The 17,602-nt window shown below is 38.3% G+C and overlaps 1 protein-coding gene across 1 annotated transcript in view; it reads left to right on the top strand.

Annotated features, from left to right (window-relative positions):
- Window positions 1-17,602, top strand: part of LOC150093590 (pseudouridylate synthase RPUSD4, mitochondrial-like) — a 113,656-nt gene that overhangs the window by 92,421 nt on the left and 3,633 nt on the right. The gene's annotated exons all lie outside the window — the stretch shown is intronic.

Below are 17,602 nucleotides of genomic sequence, written 5' to 3'. Positions count from 1 at the left end.
TGGTTTTTATTATGATACAAGTCTCTTATATAATAAAATAGTTTATTATATAAGAAGGATAGTTTACATTAAAAAATGCCTTTTTATAGCTTTCAGATGCTTTGCCAAAATGCAGTACGCAATTAATTATTCTACTAGAAAGACCATTTGATTTTGGAGTAGTCTGCTAGAACCAGTTTTGTACTAACACATGGGATATTCACCATCTATTAGCAACCCAACTGTCAGTGGATTGAGTAATGGGGATGGGTTGGTTAGAAAAGTTGAAGGGGAAAAGGGGAGATGTTTGGCAATAGAGAAATCTGTCAGTAAACTACTGAGCAACTCAGGTGTAGTTAAACTTTTTTTAATTCTGGGTTACACAACCTCCAGCATTCATAGCACAGAATGAATGCTGGAGGTTGTGGAACCCAGAATCAGAGAGAGAGAGAGATTCTGTATGCATGCTATGCCTACATTCATCCACATACGTACACATTCACAAACAAACATTGTATATGTGCTATATCATTATGACTGTAGCATACAGATTAGTGTATACACATGCACCGATTTTTAGATATATTGACAGTCATTGTATTAAATGGCATAAGTAGTGTGGCTGGATTGGTGGTTGTCATGGTTGATAGGTCTGGAGTTTTTTGTGATTTACTTTACATATGTTCCATATGGGGTGTAAGATAGGTGATCTTCTTAAATGTGGAATTGGATTTGTTTTTCAGTTGCTGGGGAAGTAGAACAGCAGGTTCCTGAAATTTTGCATGATCTCTGTTTGCTCTATTTTTAAGGCATACCTTTGAACAGATAGCTTGATTGTTTTGTGTGTATTTTGTAATCTGTTGATAGATGGGAGGCTAAAGTCTCTAAAGTGTTTTGTTTAGTTATAGCCAAGTCATGAAGATACTTCATGCAGAAATTTTGCTTACTTACACTTGGATAAAGAATTAAATAAGAGTATAATTTCTTGGCAAGTTTAATGAAGCCGATGGCATTTTTTTAAGTTCAAAGATTAAAATGAGTCTGGCATAGAATCTGTTGGATGTTGTAAAATATTAATAATTCTTATGAGAATATCTCCATGAACTACTGTTTAGATATTCCCATGCATAGAGTGAAGGATGAGTCTTCAAGACGGTCACAAACTCAAGCAAATGCAAAGATGCTCCAAGATCTATAGGTAGGCTAAAGGTTTGTTAAGATTTTGTCTTGAAAGCCGTTAACCATTAACAAGGTCTTTCATATGGATCCCATGATAGGAGATAGGTGTTAACATCACTGGTAAAATAGTCTGTCCACACAGCCAATGTTGCTATATCATAATTAATTTTTAGCTGTTAAATGGTTTGCATTCAATATTAAGCTAAAAATAATTGATACAAGTGTGTGTGTATATATATATATATATATCCAGATTCACAAGTTTCTCATGATGACTCCTTGGAGGTATCGACTAATAATAATAATAGTTTAAAAATAATAATTTTGGATTGGTGATATTCTTTGAATTTTGCTTCAGCTTCCACTATGAAATTATTGTGAAAAAAATTGTGAAAGAAGGATAGGCAGCAAGCTGTATACTTATCTTCCTTATAGACTTCAAGGAAGATATGATACTAATTTATTTAAGTAGCATCACAGTACTCAGATTGCAGTAATTATACTACTAGCAAGGCTATTATCAGCACATGTTGAAGGCTTAATGGAGTAAAACAGTACTAGGACATGATTAAAACTAATGTTTAATTTTTCCAATATTTCTCTTTATCACAGAGACATCTTCAGGGAGTACAGTATAAATTTATCTAGCATGCGCGCACACACACACACAGCACAAAACTAAATGAAACTTAATAAACAAAAGATTAAAGTCCTAACTAGATAGGATGCCCTCACATATTAACAACCACGTGTAAGCAAACAAAAGTTTTTTACCTTGGTTTTACTATACATTAAAGATACCAAGAAATTATATTCTTGATTTTAATCCTTTACCCAAGGAAGCAAAACATTTTGCACTGAATACCGAGACTATATATGTGAAATATATTTACATCTGAGCTCCTTGTATATATTTTGCATATACAATCTTCTATATATATGTTTTAGTCTGCTAGGTAGTCGATTGTAATGGGCTAGGAATAGTATTGAACCTTTGGCTTGCCCATTTTAGGCTTCTAGCAGTGAGTTTTAAAAAGTTACCTATTCAGTATGGTTCTGGGACATTTGTGTTTTTCAGGATCATGCTCACTATAGTCTACCACTTTGTGGATATCTGCATTTGCAAAGAATTTTGCAGACTTTTCAGATCTTAATGATATCGGTTTCTCAGTGAAGCCGTATGTTTCTCATGAACCATGGTACGTTAAATGCTATTTGTAAACATTTGTTTTGGATTGACTGTAGTTTGCAGGTGAGTCATACATCAGGACTGGCCTGATCAGTAGTTTGAGTTCTATGCTTAGCCAGCTACAATAATTCAGTAATGAATATAGCTGCCCCATTGCCCTGTTTGCTTTTGAACAGACATGATCAATATGAGTTGTAAAGCAAAGCCTTTTATCTAGTTATAATCCTAAGTATTTGGCTACTGGTTGCCATGGAATGGAGTGGTGCCAAACATGACAACTTCATCATGGGACACTTGTCTTCTTGTGAATATCACTGCAGTGCTGGTGTCTACATTAGCATCAGTTTGCCATTTTTTGAACCATTGTTCTAGTACTGAGACTGAATTTGAGTTTGTTAGTTGCCAATTCAGGTTGCAAGGAGCAGACCATTATTGCAGTGTCATCTACATATAGGTCTGTTGTGGTGGCAACAGTGTATGGGATGTCGACCACATAGATAGCAAAGAGCAGAGATGATAGCAGGGAGCTCTGGGGAATGCCTGCAGTGATGTTGCGTTCAGATGATCTAATATCCTGTAGCTTTGCTCGGAGTTTGCAGACCATTATTGCAGTGTCATCTACATATAGGTCTGTTGTGGTGGCAACAGTGTATGGGATGTCAACCACACAGATAGCAAAAAGCAGAGATGATAGCAGGGAGCTCTAGGTGAATGCCTGCAGTGATGTTGCGTTCAGATGATCTAATATCCTGCAGCTTTGCTCGGAGTTTGTGATCGCTGAGGCAATTTGGTAAACTTGAACAGTACTAGCAGCAATTTGGTCTACAGGAGTTTGGAAAGAAGCCTGTTATGCCATATTTTGTCAAATGCTTTGGCAACATCCATGAAGATCACTCCTTGTGCTGCTTCCAGTTGAACCCTATGCTGATGTTTTCCACGACTCTGAGAATGGTTCTCCTGAATTCAAATTGCTCATTTGAGATGAGATTTAACTCCTTAGTGACTTTCTGAAGTCTCATTAGTATTACCCTATCAGCAATTTTTGCTAGGCAGGAAATTAGGTTCGTTGAGTGATAGCAACTGGCTATCATCACAAACTCTGCTTCTCACATTATTTACAGCAAAGCCCGAAACAGCTGAAATAAAATCATCATTGCATCAAAAACTGATTTCCAAAAGCAAGAAGCTTAGGTCATGCCCAAATGGCATCTACATATTTTGGTGTCTTACCAAAGCAGTTGGCCACAATTTCTGCCAAACACTGCACCTAGATTAGGTCTACTGCATCATCGCCCACAGGAAAAAAACCAATTGTTAGATGGTATCTTCGCAGGTCCAACTGGTCTGTATTCCAGAAACAAATCAAGCAAACCATTAGAGCAATTCCACCCACTCCTAATTGCTATCCTAGATTTGTTAAACTACTCAAATCTGCAGCAAAAGCCTCTATCCCTAGAGGCTACACAAAACAATACATCCCATGTTGGAGTAGAGAAAGTGAGGAACTCCTAGCCAAATATGAGGAAACTGAAGATCCAGCTATTGCTAAGGAGCTCATATCAACCCTGGATAAAAACAGAAAGGAAAGATGGATCTCAACCATCAGTGAACTCGATTTCGTCACATCTAGTCGGAGAAGTTGGTCACTTTTGAGAAAATTAGGTGGAGCAGAGCCAGCGACACACAAAACAACAGAGATAACTCCCGATCAAATGGCTAACCATTTATTGAAAACCTCCAAGATTCATCCCAGCTCTACCAGGAAAATCGCTGTACAAACTTCCATCAGACAAATCCTGAAGACGGAACCTGAGCTTCCTGAACTGATACACCCAATGTCTCAGGAAGAGGTACAAATAGCCTTAAAACTTACTGAGAATGGCAAAGCTGCAGGAGTGGATGGTATACTCCCTGAATTCCTAAAACATCTTGGTCAACATGACCAAACATGGCTGGCTGTCCTTTTCTGGTAAATTACCAAAGCTGTGGTGGGAAGCCAAAATAATTGTGCCCAAACCAGGGAAAGATCCAAATGAAGTGAAAAACCTACGACCTATCTCCTTGCTTTGCACCACCTTTAAGCTCTTTGAAAGAATTCTCCTTAAAGGAATATCACCACTCATCAAAAGAGTACTCCCGACTGAACAAGCTGGCTTCAGGCCAGAAAGAAGTTGCTGTGACCAGGTCCTGGCCCTGACAACTCAAATTGAAGCAGGCTTCCAGAAGAAACTTAAATCTGGAGCCACTTTCATTGACCTAACATCTGCTTATGACACTGTCTGGATCAGGGGCCTCCTCCTAAAACTAGGAAATATTATAAAGTGTATAAAAAAACTCTACAACTTTTTGAATCTGTTCTCTCCAACAGAAAAATCTGGGTTCATATTGGCGGAAAAAAGAGCAGGCCCAGATTCCTTCACAATGGCCTTCCTCAGGGCACTGTGTTATCCCCTATACTTTTTAACATCTATGTGTATGATCTACCTCATACCAGATCAAGCAAATATATGTATGCTGATGACCTAGTGATCTTACATCAATCCATCTCCTTTACCAACCTTGAATACAGACCTGAACACCCTGGAAGAGTACTTCAAGTAGTGGTACTTGAAGCCAAATCCAACGAAAACAGTGTCCTCAGTATTTCACCTGTACAATGCAGAGGTGAATCGACAACTCAACCTTTCCTTCTGTGGAAAAATGGTAGAACATGAGCCTCACCCAAAATACCTTGGGGTGAGCCTAGACAGAAGCCTAACCTATAAAAGGCACATCATCAACCTCTCCAATAAAATTAAAACCAGAAATAACATCATTTCAAGGCTTGCTGGAACAACCTGGGGTTGTGGTGCAGAAGTCCTAAGGTCGTCTGCACTAGCTCTCACATTCTCTGCAGCAGAATATTGTGTCCCTGTCTGGGAAAGAAGTACACACACTAACATTATAGACACCCAGCTGAACTCTACCATGCGACAGTTAGTGGGACAGTGAGAAGCACTCCTCTCTCCTGGCTGCCTGTTCTATCCAACATTGCTCCACCACAAATACAGTGAAGACAAGCCTCAATTAAGGAATTTAATAAAGCAATGAGCAACCCACCCCTACACCAGACTCTCATAAACCCACCTAGTCTTTGCCTCAAATCTAGAAAGCCTCTCTGGTCCATGGACGAACTTTCTTCAGCTGCGCTGCCATCAATATCTGACATATGGAGAGAATACTGGTCCAACAATTTCCCAACAAACGGCTTCCTGGTAGAAGATCCCTGTGCTCTGCAGCCTGGTTTTGATCTTCCTAGGAAGATTTGGTCATCCATAAACAGGATCAGAACTAGTCAGGGCAGATGTGGCTATCTTCTACATAAATGGGGGCTGTCAAATCACCCTTATTGTGATTGTTCTCCCGTGGCTCAGACAATTACTCATATTGTGTACGACTGCCCAATGCACCAATTTCATGGTGGTGGCCTAGAAGACGTCCACAAGGTGACGGATGAGGCCTTGAATTGGCTTTCCAGGCCTGGACCTTGACCTATAGTTGGTATGATGATGGTGGTGGTTATGGAGGAAACAGATCACGGTCCTGTCTCACCACGAAGACGTTATTCTCGTAGTTACTCTCATAGTCCTCGTAATAGTATTAGCAGAACTCCTCATGTTAGAAGATGATGATACAGTGTGAAATGGGCCTCCTCTAATGGATCAAGTTTTCTCACGCAAGACACAACTGCTCTCTACTTAAACCTCGGATACAGCTACTTTTATGTTGTGAAGTGTTGGGAGAACATGCAGCCTTGTCATACTTGGTGCAGCAGGACGATAATTGTCCCTGGCTTAATTATGACAAGTTACTTTTGCTTTATATTTTTTTTAAAAAAAGGAAAGACTTAGAAAGCAGGTTGTGCCTTTTATGTAATGAACTTTTATATGTTAAGATTTTCATCATTTGTTTCTGGAAATTGTGATTGTACTTTTCACTTACCAGTTTTCATGTAGCCTTAAGCATAAATAAATAAATCATCGCCCACAGAAAAAAAAAACCGTCTTCTGCCATAATACTTTTTCTCAAATGCCTGCACAGATGATTTTGGTAAATGTCTCTCAATCACCCAATATTCAATTCCTCCACTTGGCTTTCACCAGAAAGTGATCAGACAAATCTTGTCTAAATTAGATACCAAAAAGTCCCCTGGCTCCGACAGCATTCCTCCAGTTGACCTAAAGATTTGCATTCCAGAGCTGACTCCTATTATATGTCACCTCTTTATGCTCTCTTACCCCACTGGCATATACCCCACACTGTGGAAATTAGCCCATGTACAACCTATTCCCAAAAAGGATGACAAATCTTTACTATCAAACTACCACCCAATCTCTCTCACCTCAGTCCTCTTCAAAGCAATGGAGAGAATATCCAACTTCTACATCACCTCAAAAGTACTCAGTTAATAAACAACTACCAACATGGATTCTGCTAAAGCTCAGCTATGTCACCCATCCCTGAAAAAATTTGGCAAATTCCAAGTGGTTGCACTTGATATCACCAAGGATTAAAGAAATGGTCTGGCACAAGGGCCTATTAAGTAAGCTCCCATCATTTGGTCTGTCCTGTGACTTCTGCAACTGGGTGGATGGCTTCCTAACTAGGCAACTAATGCTGTGGTCAAACAACAAGGTTCTGTCTTTTAACCCACCCTCTTTCTTCTGTATCTCAATGTCTTGCTCCAGTTGATCCTCAATCCGATACCCAGTTTCACCAACAACAGTGCACTACATTCCTCCTCCTCCTCATTTGACAAACCTTGCACCAAAGAAACCATAACAGCCCACAGAGTAGCAACCACATACACCTAAATTCTCCAAACCATTCTTCAATGGAGCTTGGTTAATCTTGTCAATTTCAATGCCTGCAAAACACAGTTCTGCCTTATTTTCCAACAAAAATATCCATATTCTTTCAGCCTTATCTTTGACAACTCAGATCTCTAAGCAAGATGATATTTCTTTCCTTGGGATTACCTTGACATAAATATATTACAACCACTGCCTCCTCAGCATCCAAAAATTTAAGATTCCCCTTTGCTCAAGGTATTACTTTACCTATGTGCAGCTATTAACTCTGTACAAATCATAAATTCATTCATCCATTCAGTATTGCTCACATATCTGGGGTGGGTGTACACAAGAGCTCTTTAAAAATTCTTGACACAATACAGAAGAGAGCAATTAAACTGATAAATGAGTCATCTCTTACAAACTTACTCAACCACTCTTACATGGGCTTTTAGTATCTACTGGGAAGGGATACTGAGTGCCACCCAACACTCCTTCATTCTTGCTACTGTTGTCTGGAACAGCTACCCCTCCCATGTGTTTCCCAAGTAATACAATGCACAGGCCTTCAAATCTAATGTGAACAAGTTCTTCTTTTCTCAAAGCTCTTCCCATACATGACACTAACATACTATAGGTTGACCAGCCAACCTCTTGTGTATAGGGCCCATCATAAAAAAGCATACATATATCTGTTCTTCTGAAGATGCACTAAGATCAGATTATAATCTATAAAAAACAATGATACTGAATGCATATTTGCCATTCAGATTATATCTTGGGACAGTTATTCTTCTACTAATAGTTCATTATCTGATACCAAGAGAATTGACATTCCTTACATAAATGGCATTTCTGAACCAATCTCAAAAGTTAAAAAAAAAACGAATTTCAAACAACTTCCAAGCCAATAAACAAGATTTCCTCGATCCTGCCTTCCACTAAAGGCAGACTTTCTCACTTGTCTCTTTCGGGAGTGTACCAGATTCCATGTTCCTGCAGTTTTCCTATTTTGACCAAGCTGGTTGTACTGTGGACATCCAACAATTAGAACATATGGATTACATCTGTTTTCTCCATATTGCAAAATACTGTCTTGTGGAGTTTCCACTAGCCACAGGAACCTATGAGACAATACAAGAATTCTTCACATAAGTACTTTCAAAGTTGAAAGACTCCTTAAAGAATGTTATGAAACTCTTTGCTTCATAACATTCATCTTGGTCTCAATCAGAATGGTTTAAAAATATCTGATTTCTGGGAAATAGTGACTTTGAACTGTTACCAATAATCCTGCTTTCAATTGCAATGTACAAAGTTTATTTATATATATATATATATATATTAGGGTTACCAAGTAATTTTATAAACTTGGTTATTTTACTCCTAATCCCAAGTAAGCAAACAGTTAAGTTTGCACCTGAACATAGTTCAAGTCTAAAGGTGGTGCAACACCAGGGCAACTCATTGTAAAGGTGGGTAAAGCTCTGATACTATTCTTAGTATTTTCCATAATGTAAAGCACATCTCACTAAGTGATGTATACTGCAATACATTATGGGTGGGTCACTACCCAGACCGGTTTCAACCTTTTTTGAGGTCTCCTCAGTGAGTAGCTAGACCCTAAATACCAAGGTTTTAGAAATACAGAGCCTTATCAGGGGTGCTTAATGTTTATCAGGGGTGCTTAAGGGTCAAAGCTGTATAACTGAGAGGAGACCTCCACATAGCCTTTAAAGGAATGCGGAGAACCGACCAGGGCTTCTGACCTAATGTCCAATCCTCACCTTCTCGTGGTGCACCCTGTTGGGTATCTACTTTGATACTGAACGAACGAGGATGGGCTGGCAATTTGGGATTTAGCCGACCAAATTGTATTCTTATTGGTTAAACCAAAATAAAAAATGATGGTACAACATGACAAAATTTCATGCCGGCTGGGGCGTCGCCCGGTTAAACAAGGCCCCCGTTGTTTTCGCCAGGGAACCAGGGCGAACAGCGAAAAGTCAGCTACTGGAACAAATCTGAAAACAAACCCCAACTCAACATCACCAGAGTTAAAGATCGGTACTATCAACGTAAGAAGCCTGAATGGCAAAGAAATGAAGCTAGCTGAGGAATTAGATAAGTACCAGATCGACATAATAGGGGTGACTGAAACAAAAAAGACCAAAACTGGTGAGATCTTTCTGAGCAATAAATACAAAATGTTATATTCAGGAAATAACAATCAAGGAAAAGAAGGAGTAGCCATAGTATTCAACACAAAATACGAGGCTAATCTTCTTGAATGGCAGTCAGTCTCAAGTAGAGTAATGTGGGCAAATATGAGAATGGGGAACTGGACAATGAGACTTATTTGTGCCTATGGTCCCACAGAAGGTTCTACTAAGGTAGAAGTGGAGGAATTTTTTGAGGCTTTAGAAAAAGCAACTGACACAATGAAAAAGGAAAAGTTGGTCCTTGTTGGAGATCTAAATAGTAGAGTAGGAAATGATTGTGAGACATACAAAAATATTTTGGGAAAATTTGGAGAAAAGAGCAAAGCTAATAATAATGGCAAATATCTGTTGGATTTCTGCTCAGGACATGGACTGGTTATTACTAACACCATGTTCCAACATAAAAATGTGCACAAATTCACATGGAGAGAAGAGGCTAGGAATAAGAAAAGTCTCATTGACTATGTTATTGTTGATAGTGATGTTTTCTCCCTGGTGCAGGACACCAGAGTGTACAGAGGATTTGAAATTGGAAGTGATCACTATTTAGTCTTGAGCAGGATAAAATTGAATTTCATATTGAAAAGAATAACATGTAAGAAAGTTTTAAAGCGAATAAAAGTTGAGCAGCTCTCAGATGTAAACTGTAGACTAAAATACAGAAATATTATTGAAAAGAAAATGAAAGAGTTTGAGAACAGGAATCAAACCTTGGAGATTCAGTGGCAAACTCTGAAGGAAACATTGATTGATTCTGCCAGAGAGGCATGTGGTGAGGTTGTGTGCAAAGATAAAAAAATCAGAACTCCCTGGTGGACACAGGAAGTTAAAGAGGCAGTGAAGGAAAAGAAGAAAGCATATCAAAAGTTCCTGGCAAATAAGTCAGCTTTTACTCTTACAGAATACAGAGACAAATGTAAGAAAGCTAAACAGTGTGTAAAACTAGCTAAACAAAAGTCATGGGAGGACTTTGGCAAGAATATAGAAAATAAATATCAAGAAGGTGGCAAAATATTCTGGAGGTTGTTGAAGAAGCTTAGGAATGGAGGAAAGAGTGCTGTAAAAGGAATTAGAGATGATAAAGGTGAAATGAAAACAGGAGAAAAAGATATCCTTGAAGTATGGAGTAATTACTTTGAAAAACTGCTAAATGAAACAAGCAGTGATGACAGCACAGTGATAAAAAACACTGACCAGGCATGCAGTCAGGAATACATATCCATACTTGAAGTAGAAAAAGCCATCAAAGGCTTGAAATGTGGAAAGGCAGCAGGAGTAGATGATATTCGACCAAAAATGCTGAAGTATGGTGGTATAAGAGTCTTACAGTGGCTGCACTGCATAGTTCAGAAAGCCTGGACAGAGGGACGAATTCCCGATGATTGGAGTAGAGCTCTCATAGTACCCATATATAAAAAGGGAAATAAAACTGAATGTGAGAATTACAGAGGTATTTCCCTACTGAGTGTTCCTGGCAAGATCTATGCAAGTATACTTGAGAAACGGTTGAGAAGAATTGTGGAAGAAAAGCTTGGTGAAGAACAAGCTGGATTCAGGCCAAATAGAGGCTGTCAGGATCAGATCTTCACTTTACGACAAATAGTCGAGAAAGCATGGGAATATAACAAAGATCTGTATTTAAGTTTTGTCGATTTGGAAAAGGCATATGACAAGGTGCCAAGAAAGAAGCTATTCAATACACTGCAGTTATATGGTGTCAATGGGGCATTATATCAAGCAATACTTAGTCTTTATTTGAGTTGTGAGTCAGCAGTTAGAATTGAAGGAAGTACAGGAAGATGGTTTAATGTTAAATCTGGTGTGAGACAAGGATGTACATTATCCCCTCTGTTATTCATTATCTATATGGATCACATTATGAAGGAATGTGGTATTAAACCTGATATCAAAATTGGAGATGTTAATGTCAGCTCTTTGCTTTATGCGGATGATGTTATACTTCTAAATAAATCCGCTACAAGTCTGCAAGATTCTCTGACTAAATTGAATAGCTGTTGTAATAGATATGGTATGAAGGTCAGCAATAAAAAGACAAAGACAATGAAAATAGGCAGAATCATTGAAAATGTCAACTGTGTTGTGAATGGAGAACCTGTGGAACAAGTAAAACATTTCAGCTACTTAGGCACAATTTTTACTGAGGATGGTAAACTAAATATAGAAATAGACAACAGAATCAGCAAAGCTGGTATCGTGGGAAGTCAATTGAATAAATTCATATGGAATAAGAAAGAAATTAGTCGGAACGCTAAATTAGCTGTATACAAGACTGTGTTCAAACCAATTTTAACTTATGGATCTGAGAGCTGGGTCAGAAGTAAAACACTTGACCAAAGACTAGAGACCGCAGATATGAGAGTCCTGAGAAAGATTAGAGGCGTGAACAGATGGCATCAATGGCAATATCATATTAAAAATGAGGATATTAGGAAAGAACTTGGCATTGTCAGCATCCAGGAATGCGTTAGCAGAGCTAATCTCAGATGGTATGGTCACTTAAATAGAATGGGAGAGGAAAGATTAGCAAAACAAGTGTTCTCTGCCAGGTTGGCAGGAAAACGACCCAGAGGAAGACCAAGATATAGGTGGATTGATACGGTACAAAGTGCCTTAGACGATAGAAATATAAGATCTGATAATGTTGGAGTCTTGACAAGTAACAGACTGATTTGGAGGAAAATTGTAGATAGGAAGTTAGTAATGATGTAATTTTTTCATGTAGTACTGTCATATCCTGTACACCCCTTGAGGGTACATGGCAGGAATTTGATGATGATGATGATGATGAGAGCCTTATCAACTTTACCTATACAAGTTGCTACAAGGTGTTTTTATTTTGAATAAGAATCTCTGGAGGAGATATAGATGTAAATAAGTTTTTTTACCTTGGGTAATGTATATTAAGGTTATATACAAAAAAAAAAAAAAAGTACTGAATAACTAATTTACTCCATAACATATACAACGATATATGTTATGGAGTAAACAGGTTTATTAACAAAGAAATATGTGTTTACGCATGATATGTACATCCACAACTATCAGTGGAATCTTGGTCGAATAAAGCATTAACGACAGTAGATTATGTGCTCAAAATGGGGGCACTTTGTCTTTCAAGACAAGTTTCGTAGTGCATGCAAAAGTTCTCTGTTATCTTGGAGAACAATGGTTGGGATGTATCGTGTAATTTTATCCCTTAGTTCATCAAGGTTTGAAGACTGGTCATGGTGCAATATGGAATACCCATTCCTTCAACATACCCCAAATGATGTGAGATCAGGAGAATGTGAAGGATACAGGAATCCTGTGAACCTCAAAATGAGTATCCCAGGGAAGTGTTCCGATAAATAGGCTCTAGAACAACATAATGGGTGACAGGTTGCTCCGTCCTGTTGGAATACCTGTGCATGAAATTGAATGTTTTTGTTTGACACATCCTATCCAAATCCTGGGTGAATGGAACTAGCACGTTCTCAATGTAGCATTGCTATTCAAGGTCACTAGGCCATGACCAGAAACTGCACACATTACAGTGACTTTCTTGCTGCGAAGCGGTTTTCTTGAACAGATTCAGGTTTCAAGAAACAAAAAAACTTGTAGGTTTGTCTGTTTGCATGACTGCTAAGATGGAAATGCGCTTTGTCCAAGAACCAGGCATAATGAAGGAAGACTGGATCTTCATAGACATTGGCCAGCATGCATGTATAGTATTCCTGCTGTGCAGTGTAATCTGTTGGCACCCAGCTCCTTAAGGATTCTGTGTAGTGACCACCTCAGTATCCCAAATTTTACCTCTTTTCGTATTGGCTGATTTCAAAGATTGTAACACTTTCTCCAGCACATGCCTGTGATTAACAGTTCATGATCTCTCCGAATGCTCTTTGCATTATGGCAGAACACTCCCGGTACATCGGAACATCTCGATTAATGCAACGATGATACCATTGCTTGGAGCATACTTATGGAAACGGCAAACAAACTGTTCACAAACATGTCGTAAGCCTGGACCATTTGCTCTATCAACTCCATATGAACGAAAATAATGCTCAACAATAAACGTCTTTTCTTCTGATGTCAGCACCATTGCTACAGCTAAGTGTAATGGTGTGGGGTCTACATGTGCTCTTCTATTAATGCGCATGCAGTCAAATGGCATATATCAGTGCATATACTGAAGGCAATGGGGGGGGGGGGGTTAAAGTTCGGTACTGATTTGTGCACCATACCATATTCACACACACACACACACACACACACTTTTGTTGGTTTTTTGCATGTATGTAGTTATATAATATATATATATATATATACACACACACACACTCCACTCTTCTTATATAACTACATAAGAAGTTAACTTAAATTAAAATTAATTAAATATATATTTATACCATGCCATTCAACCTTTTGGCTTGCCTGAGCCACATTGAGTGAAGAGGAATTGTCTTGGTCCTCATATAAAATGCATAATATAGTTAATGTATATAAGTAACAAACTTTAATTTAAAACTTTTTTTATTATAACATGAAAAAAAGAGGGCAGCATAAACACAAAACTAGTGAGATATTTGGCCTTGTTTACGTGAAACCAGTGCATCAGTGTCTGGTTCAGTGGAAGTGGATGCAGTTCATAATGAGCTCTCAAGGTTCTTGTCAGAAACTTTTGATCCGGCTTGACTCTTTGTATGCTTCGTTCTTGAAAATAATTGTTCACAAATGTATGTACTACCCAAAAGCGATGGCATGAAAAAAAGCATTGATTGTGAAACGAAGGATATTTTTCTCTGGGAAGATAGGTCTTATAAAAATCTAGCAAAGAGACATGATCAAATTTTTCTTTGAGTTGAATATCTGATTGCGACTCTATGCATTTCATTCGAAAATTTGAAGGTAATGTATTTATGTCGACTGAAAATAAAGTCACAAATATACAAAAAAATTGATAATTTTTTCTGAAATTTTGAAACCAGGAAGAAAGACAGCATATTTTTCACTGTTCATGGGATCATTTTTAGCCAACGTACTGAAATGCATAAAATTATTTGCCATAATTTAAGTTTCATTTCAAATGCTGTTATGGTTTAAAACATAACACAGATAAGCTGATTTTCACTTTTAAGAGACGCATGTTTAACTCATTTAAATGAGTTGTTAAATCCACCAAAAATGCTAAATCTGCGAGCCGTTCTATATCTTCAAGTTCTGGTACAAATTTTTCTTTTGATTTCATTTCTCAAATCATAAAATCTCTCAAGCATTTTACCCCGACTTAGCCACCTTACTTCAGATAATCAGCATCTGTACTCTTAAGGAACTCTTGGAATTGATGATGATTCAATCCCTTGGACCTTATGAAATTCACAACTTTGATGACATTAATTTTTAAGGCTTTCGCGCATGCATTTTCTTGATGTATGATGCAGTGATATTTCATCAAATGTGAGTTCCAGTGGCAATTAGAACATATTGCATCATCTTCTATTAACTTTATAAGTCCAGTTTTTTTTTTTTTTTTACCAACAATCACTGAAGTACCATCAGTAGCTGTACCAGATATGTTGTCAAAGGTTAATAAAAATCATTTCAATGTAATTTTTACTTTTTACTGCTTCATACAAATCAAGAGATTCAGTTGCGTCTTTTAATGGTACCAAAGAAGCCATTTCTTCAGTAAACATTATATTCGTTATCAATACCTCTAATAAAAATGGCAAGTTGAGCCATATCTGTAGCATCATTACTTTCATCTATTACCAAAGCATATAATTTGAAACTGGCAGCTTTACTCTTCAAATCTCTTTTGATAGATTTCCCTATTTCTTCAATTTGCCTAGCTATAGTTTGGTGAGACAAACTGATTTTAGAAAAGCGGTTTTTTTTTTTATCAGGACAAATTATATCTGTAATGCTTTCCATACATTGTTAATAAACTCACCATCAGTAAATGGTTTTGATATTGTTGCATTCAGACTTGCTACCACATGACTAGCTTGTAACTTCCTCGAAAAAACTTTGATGAGATGAAAGACTTTCTTTCAGTTCCTGTATTTTGTCTTTACAAAACATTCCTCGATATACATTGAATTTGGCATATAATGTCTTTGCATATAATGTCTTTTCAAATTATAATCTTTGAAAACTGACAATATTTCCAAACAAATCAAGCATAGTGCCTTGTTATTTTTCTCGACAAAAAAGCTCATTTGTCCATTTTTTATTGAACACTCTTCCTTCATCATGATTTTTCTTTTTTTTTTTTTCTTTTTTTTGTTCTGCTTCTTTTGAGACGATGTTGAATGCATGCTGGGGTAAAAAAATTAATAATTAAATAACCATAGCAATGTTGTAAAATGTAATTATAATAATATCATGAGCAAAAAGCTATTTGATAAATTTTTGTACTTCCTATACCACAGCTGCTAAAAAATTATTTTAACTTATTAAATTATTTTACAAAATAACGCAAGAGCTCAAGTTTAATTAAAAAAGAATACCTATATATATATATATCTGTTTAATGACAAAAATGCCTATCTTAATAGGAACACGCACGTGTAAGTAGGTTGAAATATTATTATCAGTAATCGCTGCATCGTGCTAGCCAAGTCGCAAAAGCGCATGTAACGTCTGATATACACACAGGTTTCGATTTGACTGACTGTGTGTGTGTGGCAGGTGCAGGTAGAGAAGTTAGCATTGCACTATACCCTTCCCTACACAGCATTCTGTTGTCATCCACACGGTCTGCACTCGAACACCATGCAATAGAGTCATGAAAAATATTGCTAAAAATCAAATAATAATGTTAAAAGTTCAAGATCTTATGGGGCCACAGGTTGGACACACACACACACACACGAGGGCAGTCTGAAAAGTTTGGTGAATGGTCCAATATCTCAACGGCAACATGGGCCAGGTGTGCACGCATGCATGACTATCCAGAGACACGTCGAGAAGTGCCATCTAGCGTGGAGTACATGCGACCATCGATAAACCTGCTGCGGGCAGTCGAACGTAGTCATTGTGAGAGGTAGGGTCACAGTGTAATGGAGCAACGAGTGAACATCAAGTTCTGTTACAAATTGGGTAAAATGGCGATGGATACACATGAAATGTTGGTGCAAGTGTACGGGACGGAAGCCGTGAGCAGAAAATGTGTTTACGACTAGTTCAAACACTTTCGCGACAGGAAGGAAATGACTGAGGATGAGCTGCATTCGGGTCGGTCGTCGACAAGCAGAACCTCAGACATGATCGAGCGAGTGCAACAAATGCTGGCATGAGTCAGTGACTGACTCTACGATTGCTGGCGGAGGAATTGGGCATTAGCAAGGACATGGTGTGCGTACTATCGGCCGCGAAGATTTGGGTGAGCGGAAGATCTGTTCCTGGTTTGCGCTGCACAAGCTGACAGACGAACAGAAAGCAAAAACGGATGGAAACCACTGGAGAGATTTCATTACCACGTGTAACCAGGATCCATCCTTTCTGCGAACCATTCTCACAGGAGATGAAACCTGGTGCTACCAGTTCGATCCAGAATCTAAGTGGCAAGCGATGGAATGGCATTCACAGTCTTCCCCGTGACCCAAAAAGAGTTGCCTGCAAAAGTCCAAGGTCAAGACAGTGTTGATCGCCTTCTTCGACAACAATGGCATCACCCATAAGGAATTCGTTCCTGCGGGTCAAACCGTGAATGCTGCATTCTACGAGGAAGTTTTAAAATTTTACGACGCATCTGCCGTGTTCGGCCAGAGTTGCACAGAACTGGACAGTGGCTGTTGCTGCACGATAACGTGCCTGCGCACTATGCAGTCTGTGTGCGCCAATTCTTGGCTCAGCACACCATACCTGTTCTCGATCATCCACCGTACTCCCCTGATCTGGTGCCTGCAGACTTCTTTCTGTTTCCCAGGCTGAAGAGCATCATGAAAGGTGCATCATGAAATGTTTTGCAGACGTGGCGGCAATCCAAGAACGTGTGACAGCGGTTCTGTGATCGATTCCTAAAGAGGCCTTTGCTGCCAGGTTCCAGAAGCTTTATGAATGTTGCCAAAAGTGTGTTGTGAAGGATGGCAATTGTTTTCAAGGCCAATAAAGGTAATTTGTTTGTATCTTCTGTTTTCTGATACCATTCACCGAACTTTTTAGATGCACCTCGTATATATATATATATAATT

This window comes from Typopeltis vanoorti, chromosome 23 (assembly GCF_054136105.1).
Source record: "Typopeltis vanoorti isolate ZY-2024b chromosome 23, IOZ_Tvanoo_1.0, whole genome shotgun sequence".
Lineage (NCBI taxonomy): Eukaryota > Metazoa > Arthropoda > Arachnida > Uropygi > Thelyphonidae > Typopeltis > Typopeltis vanoorti.
The sequence above is the reverse complement of the archived record's forward strand: the minus strand, read 5'-3'. Positions and strand labels throughout refer to the sequence as shown.